Below are 9,323 nucleotides of genomic sequence, written 5' to 3'. Positions count from 1 at the left end.
TTATTTATTTTATTTAAGCAAGTAATTGTGGACCACTAACATCGGACTGCTAACTACGGACTAAGAAAATATTAAAAGTATTAAAAGTATATATATATATATATATATATATATGTAACGATTACTTAAAAAGAAAATATGTTGATATATTATATATACGGTTAGGCTCGTGATATCTATCGGAGACCAAGTCGAATTAAATACCTTCAAGGCAAAAGTGAGTTTCATTTGCTCCCTTTTTAATTGCTTTTGCAATATATATTTTTGGGCTGAGAATACATGCGCTGCTTTTATAAATGTTTACAAAATAGACACAAGTACTTAAAAATATATTCTACGTTGAGTTGTACCACTGGCATATTTCCCTGTAGCTTGGTAACTACTATTTACATGGGTATTGTAAACGCGAATCCTGTTGATAGATCTATCGGGCCTGACAACTCCAACCGGACTGGACGACCAGTATTCAACGGTTGAACAGTACTTCATTTTGGTGACTACACTTGGTACGGTGTAGTGAGATTTCATAATAAAGGGAATATGCGACGTTGATTAAATGTTAAGTATGGTTACCAAGTGCTCAACCACTTAGAATGCTTTACATACACTTGCGAGTGTATTATGTTTATGATTATGAAATTTTGTGGTCTATTAACATATTGAAATGATTGTTATGATAAACCTATGAACTCACCAACCTTTTGGTTGACACTTTAAAGCATGTTTATTCTCAGGTACGAATTAAGTCTTCCGCTGTGCATTTGCTCAATATAAGGACATTACTTGGAGCCGATCATCGCAATGGGACCAAATGTTGATGACTTCGTCCAGGTAGATTAGGACGGGTTATCACAGTTGGTATCAGAGCAGTGGTCGTAGCGAACCAGGTCTTGCATTAGTGTGTCTAACTAGTAGTTGTTAGGATGCATTAATGAGTCTGGACTTCGACCGTGTCTACATGTCAAAAGTTTTGCTTATCATTTCTAGTCGGAAATCATCTGCTTATCATCCTTAGGAAATTACCTGCTTATCATTCATAAGTCTAGACACGTTTTACTGCATTTACTGCATTGATAGTGTATAGACGAATTCTTATATTAGCATATTTGTTATTGCGAACTTTGACTGATATCTTTTCAAAGATTCTCCGTAATTTACGGGATTTTGGTATTATATATACATATGTAAATTATGTATTGAAGAGTACCAAATCTAACTCCTATAATCTATTCCATACCAAAAATTCATTTTCCCCATTATACAAGATGGATTCCTCATCTAGTTCGAATTCTTCAGATTCTGACAGTTATGCCGATATGGATTTCCATTCGGGCTCCGAAAGCAGCGTCACCGGAATGGATCAACCAATTTCCCATCATTTATTCTGGATGAATTAGGGATGGGTTCGTAATATACTAAATCACTGGAAACAAGAAGAAGGTGATCCATTCCATCCACCAAATTTCCCTCTTGGCGATGAACCTGAAGCACTTACCGGCGAACCTATTCGAAACACTATTTTCTCTCTCATTTCTAGAGTATCTCGTCACGATTATATACTATCCCATATTACAAATCTTGTTCATTCACTCGCTCCAACCGCCAATTATCCCGGTGTACTAGCAAAAGTTAACGAACTTCGCGCTCGCGTGACGGCTTTGGAGAACATGGTGCGAAGGTTGCAAACACCAGCAGCAGCACTAGCAGCATAATCAGCACCACCATCAATAACATCAACAATACCATCATCACCACTAACAAACAACATCCACATCACACGTCTCAACATCATAATCTGTCCCACAAACATCAACATCATACGCACCATAGATACCAAGGAGTACCAACAATAATGAACGATGAAGTATTGATCCATAACTTCATTGATATTCTGCGAAGAATATGTGGTTTCAAAAAGTTTTAGAGATTTCTTATTCTAGCTCAAACCGAAAAGCAAATGAGATTAATATCATATTAACTCATTAAATTCATGATTTCATCTGAAGAAAATATATATGTATATATGTTTTCATAAAGATTGTAATTAAAAGTTCTTTTGTACAAAATATTAATGGTGAAATTTTTTGTTTAACGGGTAGGTAATACCCGATGAATAATTAGATTTCATCTTAATAAGTTACATTGTACATTCGTCGAAGCTGATTCAACAGTCATTTACTATCCTACTTACAACCACCGATATACGTATCCGTTCACCGCAGAATAACCATTTTCATTCAATTTCATATTTGGATTTTGACTTCCCATAATCCAACAAGTGGCATATGAAGAAAACATATGACAAAATAAAATCTGTTAGAAACAAACAAATTAACTATGAAAAATTTTGTTAAGAATCCACGCTAACTGTTCCAGCTAACTGTTCCTAGCTAACTGATTACATTTTATTTATCACAGTTTATTTATCGCAGTTTATTTATCGCAATTTAATTATCGCACTTTTATTTATCGTCATTTAATTTCTGTAATTATTTTACGCACTTTAAATATCGGAACACGTATACAATGTTTTGACATATCATATCGACGCATCTATATATATTATTTGGAATCACCATAGACACTCTATATGCAGTAATGATCGAGTTCTCTATACAGGGTTGAGGTTGATTCTACAATAATATATATAGTTTGAGTTGTGACCGAGTCTGAGACGTATACCGGTCACGACACGTATTAATTAATTCGTATATTATATATTAAACTATATATGAATTATTGGACTGTTACTGTGGACTATCGACTGTGGACTAATGACATTGGACAATTAAAATGAATTAAAATATTGATTATAACATATGAAACTAAACATTTTTTCAAGATTGCCACTCGATTTCATCTTAAACCTCATTGTATCTCGACGATTACATCAGCGTTCAAACCTATCATGATTCTTAAAAACACCTCAATCGAGAGGATAAACCAACCGCACTTCATTTACGAAAGAAAAGATTGATGCATATAGTTATGCACCTGAAAAACCCTCGGAAACTGAGTAAACGTTTGACACGTATCTGTTCTAGTTCCTTTGACATTGTTATTACCGAAGATCGTTTTGCAATCCCTTTCCAAAGTAGCTAATTTTGTCACAGCTCCAGCAAGTCAACTCCGAATTTTCATCCGAAACAACTTTATTATAACCGCGATATATATGCGTACTCTTTATTGTTACTGGGGAACCTTTTATATTCCACAATATTACCATCAGCGATTAATCATTCTAAAAACACAATTCTCCTGAAACTACCTCGGTTTGATAACCGATGACCCAGATCAATTAACTTTGAAAATGCTGACAAAGCAGCATGTTGTAGATGATCTTAATGGCCAAAAGTTTGATGATAAAGAAAGGAGTGTTAGGAACGCTCGATAGAAAATTTAGTACCGAAAAGCGGATTATGCGAAACTATGAAGAAAGTCGTGGACAAATCACAAAGAATAAGTTTGCCTTCAAAGAATCCAAATGATTCTGTGCCTGCTGAAATCGTTAGCAAACATCTTATTTCTCATTCTAAACCTTCACAGACAAATCTTCTTCATCATCCATTGATATTAGAAATTCTAAGATATTCTCGTATGTTCTATTATAAATATCCTCCATATTTCTGGCGATATTTTCACAACTATTCTTATCTGAGATCATTTATCTCTCCGTAATATCTGCAACATAAAAGAAACGGTGTTAGTTTCTAAATTCTGAAACCTTCGAGTTTAAAATATGAATGTTTTAAAGTAGTGTTGGGAACTGAAGCATGGATTAGCATAATATAATAACACTTGATCAACGTCATTATATTACAGTAAGTCATGCTGAGTTTCTAATGAAGCATGATGATTCACAGTAGCGTCATCATGTGCCATTTACACGATTCTTACATTTCATCTAATCTCTAAACATATCAAGAGAATATTTTTCTGGATGACTCGGTCTCTCCAGGGTATTCTAGTAATTTAACAAATCAAAATCGTTCTATTACCATTTTCTTCTTAGAGCATTAGCTATGTTCATTCTGAATTTCATATCTACGAATTCCGGACCATTACTCACTTGACTCGAAGTCGGGAAGAGAAAACGAATGCATGAAGTTTCGAAAAATAATGAAGAATATAAACTCCGATAATAACCCCAAAATTACAAACCGTGTATATCGATCCAGATAGCAATATAGAGACACGGGAGAATTAGAAATACTATAAACACAAGAGTATAGTAGAAGTAAATAGATTCTTCTGGTGGTAGATGAAAAAGAAGAATGACAGATATAAAAGTTAGGAGTATATCAAGAATCAGGACTGGATGGAGCATATTGATGAATGCTTTAAAGTAAGAATCAAGGGAGAAAGAATAGAAGGTGTGAGTTGTGGAAAATAAGGAAACGAAGGGGTGAATTTATAGTGAAATATCCGACAGAGCAATCGAAACAGATTATTGCATATAATCAAAGAAGATCCTGATTTCCTTAATCACCAAAGAACCAAATCTTATTACGTAAGATTCTCTTTAAATCCCTTAAATCCCGGAAATCAATCATAACTACGTCATCGGTTAAGACGAATATATTTTACTCATCTCACTCTTTTACGATAGTCTTATTTATATTCTTCGCATAATCGAATCGTTTTATCTACATTACTCAATGATGATAAAACTCCATTATCACCTTATATTTGTCATGAAAACCTTCTTATTGTTATCCATAACAACCTCTATCAAATTTCGGGGACGAAATTTCTTTAACGGGTAGGTACTGTAATGACCCAGAATTTTCCGATCAAATTATACTTATGAGATTAATATTTACATAAATTAAACCATACCAACATGATAAGCAATCCAAATTGTTGAGACTTGTGTTTTTGAAAAGAGTTTTACACAACGTTTGACCGTCCAATATGACCGATGATATCACGAACTATATAACATACGATAATTATACGTTTGTGTATATATATGTATTTATATATATTTAACATGATCTAAGGATGGTTTAACATCTCATTGTGTACTAATGACAATGAGTTATAAGTATATTTTGAAACTACTAACTTAAGTTTTCAAAACGATAACTATACGTAACATTCTTTGATATATATACTTATAATCTATAATGCTTATACATGTATCGTATATATAATGTATTTAATCACTTTTTAAGGACTTAAATACATAAAACAATATAAGTATATTCACAAAAGATAGCTATATTTGAATTCTCGTTCCGTTTCCTCAAGATATCTATACGTATATCTAGGGTATATGTACCCGTATCATACCCAGCTTCTATATGTATTTACTATTGGTATATACACATCAAATCAACATCCTAATCAACATTATTACTGCCCTAGATATGAGGTAACAAGAATTTGTCAAGTAGTATGAATTATTAGTAAGAAAACAAAATTAGGAATCCTTTTCTTTCTTTATAAACTAAAACGTTTTTATAAATGAACACCATTTCTTCACTCCATTTTCTCATACCTACACCCTCATTTCTATCTCAAAATACTTCTAACTTCATACTTGATCATCTCCAAGCATTTTCTCCATCATTTAGCTTCAATTACAAGCCTTAAACACCATAAGAAAACTCTTTCAAGAACATATCAAAATAACCACCCATTTGAAGAAGTTTACTTCCAACCTTTTGATCTAACTCCACCACTCTTTGATTCCAAGATTATTTCTTATCTTTTGCAATAAATTTGTCCAAGTAACTTGAGGTAGTAACCTTGTTCATAATCTTATTCAATTCATATTCATATAGCTATCTTATTTTGTGGTATAAAATTTTAACAACAAGAACATAGTTTGAATGATTTCAAACTTGTTCGCAAACTAAATAGATCCTTCTAACTTGACTTTTAAAACACTTCAAGACCTGTAATATATCATAATGATATGCTAACCTAACAAGATATAACTTGGTTTTACAAAGAACATCTTAAAAACTGAATCTACGTCGTCGGAGTGCAACCGGGGGCTGTTTTGGGTTGGATAATTAAAAACCATCTTGAACTTTGATTTGGAAGTTCATGTTCTGGAAAAATGATATTTCTTATGAATATGTTAACACATAAATATTTCATGGTTTAACTCAAAATGTAAGTATTTTTAGAAAAATGATCATTAAATGTTGTTTTTATGATGGAAAATGATCACTTTCATAAGTTTCACCAAAGTTTGACCTATAACCTATGATTTAGAATACAAACTAAGGTATTTTCAGTTCATATTCTTAAAATTTGACTCGATTCAAGGAAGTGGCAAGTTGAACCAACAAAAACGGAGTTGTAATGAAGAAACTACGACTAAAACAAGATTGGGTATCCGAAGCTAGTTTAGCTACGAAAATATTTGGAGAAAAAGCAAATTAATCATATCTTTTCTAATTAATATGATATTTTATATATAATTACTTATGATTTGATTTTATATATTTCAGGACCGCCCGTAAACAACACGAGAAGATTAATCATAAGACCTCATGATTGTACGCAACACGTCATTTGACAACACGGTACTTTATGTACGCAACACGTCATTTGACAACATGGTACCATGGGTCGAGATTAATTCTGATCAATACGAATACGATGGGGTCTTTATTTATTTTATTTAAGCAAGTAATTGTGGACCACTAACATCGGACTGCTAACTACGGACTAAGAAAATATTAAAAGTATTAAAAGTATATATATATATATGTAACGATTACTTAAAAAGAAAATATGTTGATATATTATATATATGGTTAGGCTCGTGATATCTATCGGAGACCAAGTCGAATTAAATACCTTCAAGGCAAAAGTGAGTTTCATTTGCTCCCTTTTTAATTGCTTTTGCAATATATATTTTTGGGCTGAGAATACATGCGCTGCTTTTATAAATGTTTACAAAATAGACACAAGTACTTAAAAATATATTCTACGTTGAGTTGTACCACTGGCATATTTCCCTGTAGCTTGGTAACTACTATTTACATGGGTATTGTAAACGCGAATCCTGTTGATAGATCTATCGGGCCTGACAACTCCAACCGAACTGGACGACCAGTATTCAACGGTTGAACAGTACTTCATTTTGGTGACTACACTTGGTACGGTGTAGTGAGATTTCATAATAAAGGGAATATGTGACGTTGATTAAATGTTAAGTATGGTTACCAAGTGCTCAACCACTTAGAATGCTTTACATACACTTGCGAGTGTATTATGTTTATGATTATGAAATTTTGTGGTCTATTAACATATTGAAATGATTGTTATGATAAACCTATGAACTCACCAACCTTTTGGTTGACACTTTAAAGCATGTTTATTCTCAGGTACGAATTAAGTCTTCCGCTGTGCATTTGCTCAATATAAGGACATTACTTGGAGCCGATCATCGCAATGGGACCAAATGTTGATGACTTCGTCCAGGTAGATTAGAACGGGTTATCACAATGACACTTAAACTTATTTTATGCACTATTAGAATTTATAAAAACAACCTACTGACCTAGTAACCCTTGATTTAGGTTGACGACCTTTCGGACCGACTTACTACTTGCGTACTTTCATTACCGACTTTACCGCTTTTATCACTGTAAGTTATAGCATTCCCTTTTTACTTTAACTTATTTTGGGAACTGAGAATACATGTGGATTTTATGTTTTACATACTAGGCACGAGTACTTAAACTTATATATGTGTGGGTTATACAACGGCATAAACATTCCCTTTAGCTCGGTAACGTTTAATCATCGGTTTTTGAACCGTGAACGCGAATCTTAGATATGGATCCATAGGGTTTGACATCCCCACTCGGGCTAGTAGCGCTAGCATTTAACGAGTGTTTAATACTTCGTAAACATACGCACTTGCCAAGTGTACTTTCAGGGGGTATAAATGTTAAGTTAGTTACCGAGTGCCCACGGTTGAGCATATACTTAATCATACTGATTTGAATTACTGATTTGAAATGCTTGTTTGAAGCACTGAAATCTCGTGGCCTACATTACATTACTGAATACAAACAAACTATAGCTCACCAACATTCGTGTTGACTTTTTAAGCATGTATTTCTCAGGTGTTTAGACGTTGTTGCTTCTGCTGTTAGCCTTGCTGTTCTAGTCTCGGTGTATAGACTTGCTGTTACAGACTTGCTGTGTTAGACTTCCGCTGCATTACTTAGAGATGTCTCAAATATGAAACTTTTACTTTGCATTCCCAACTTATGTTATTTTCAAAACATTAGCTTTGTAATGACCTTAGTATCATGTACTCATGTTAATGTTTCCTATTCATCTTTTGTAAAACATTATCTGTTCATGAATGCAAAACTGGTTTTCAAACAGCATATAGTGTTTGACATTGTAATGATCCTGTTGTTGATGTACCGTACACGATGATTTTGTACGGGGCGTCACATCATGTATGAAACATTCTCTCTTTGTTCCATTGTTTGTTCAATACGGAGACAATCTTTTGTCAAATGTGATCCTCCACACTGCTCACAACTAATTCGTATTGAGTGAATATCTTTAGTAATCTTTTCCATTCGTCTCTCGGCAGCATCTATCTTTGCGGAAATGGAATCAAAGTCATGGCTAGAATCGGCTCTAGCCGCTTTAGATGATCTAACGATATCTTTTTCTTGATGCCACTCATGTGAGTGGGAAGCAGTGTTATCAATAATTTTGTAAGCTTCAGTTTCGGTTTTCTTCATAATGGAACCACCAGCTGCTATATCGATGTCTTTGCGTGTAGTAATATCGCATCCTTGGTAGAATATTTGTACTATTTAATAATTGTCTAAACCATATTGTGGACATCCTCTTAACAACTTTCCAAATCTTTCCCATGCCTCATATAGAGTTTCATTTGGCTTTTGTGTGAACGTAACAATTTCTCCTTGAAGTCTTACGGCTTTAGATGACGGAAAGAATTGTTTAAGAAAATTTTCAACTAAGACATCCCATGTATCAATCGCCCCTTCAGGTAACGATTCTAACCAATCTTTGGCTTCTCCCTTTAAAGTCCGGGGAAATAACATGAGATATATCTGTTCATCCTCTACTTCTCGCATTGATTTGTTACCATGTATAAGATTTGTCCTTTGATTTCATAATCTGGCGCATTAATGTCTGGTTGAGTAATTGCATGACCTTGGCCAGTGCGTTTAGCTCTCATTCGGTCTTCCATACTTAGAGGTTCCAGATTCTCCATGATTGAATTTGTTGAATCTGAATCACTAGAAGATTCTGATTGAATGGTTTCTTCTTCGACAATCTCTGGATGAGTGATTTGTGGTTCA

At 33.8% G+C, this 9,323-nt stretch overlaps 1 non-coding gene across 1 annotated transcript; it reads left to right on the top strand.

Moving 5' to 3' along the window:
• The first annotated feature begins 8,823 nt into the window (after nucleotides 1-8,823).
• On the top strand, nucleotides 8,824-8,930 carry LOC139879030 (small nucleolar RNA R71). Its single transcript, XR_011769884.1, has one exon. It is a non-coding gene; the product is annotated as a small nucleolar RNA R71 (small nucleolar RNA).
• Nucleotides 8,931-9,323: the final 393 nt, after the last annotated feature.

Source organism: Rutidosis leptorrhynchoides, chromosome 11, assembly GCF_046630445.1.
Source record: "Rutidosis leptorrhynchoides isolate AG116_Rl617_1_P2 chromosome 11, CSIRO_AGI_Rlap_v1, whole genome shotgun sequence".
NCBI lineage: Eukaryota > Viridiplantae > Streptophyta > Magnoliopsida > Asterales > Asteraceae > Rutidosis > Rutidosis leptorrhynchoides.
Note: the sequence above shows the minus strand (reverse complement) of the source record. Positions and strands in the feature narration are given on the sequence as shown.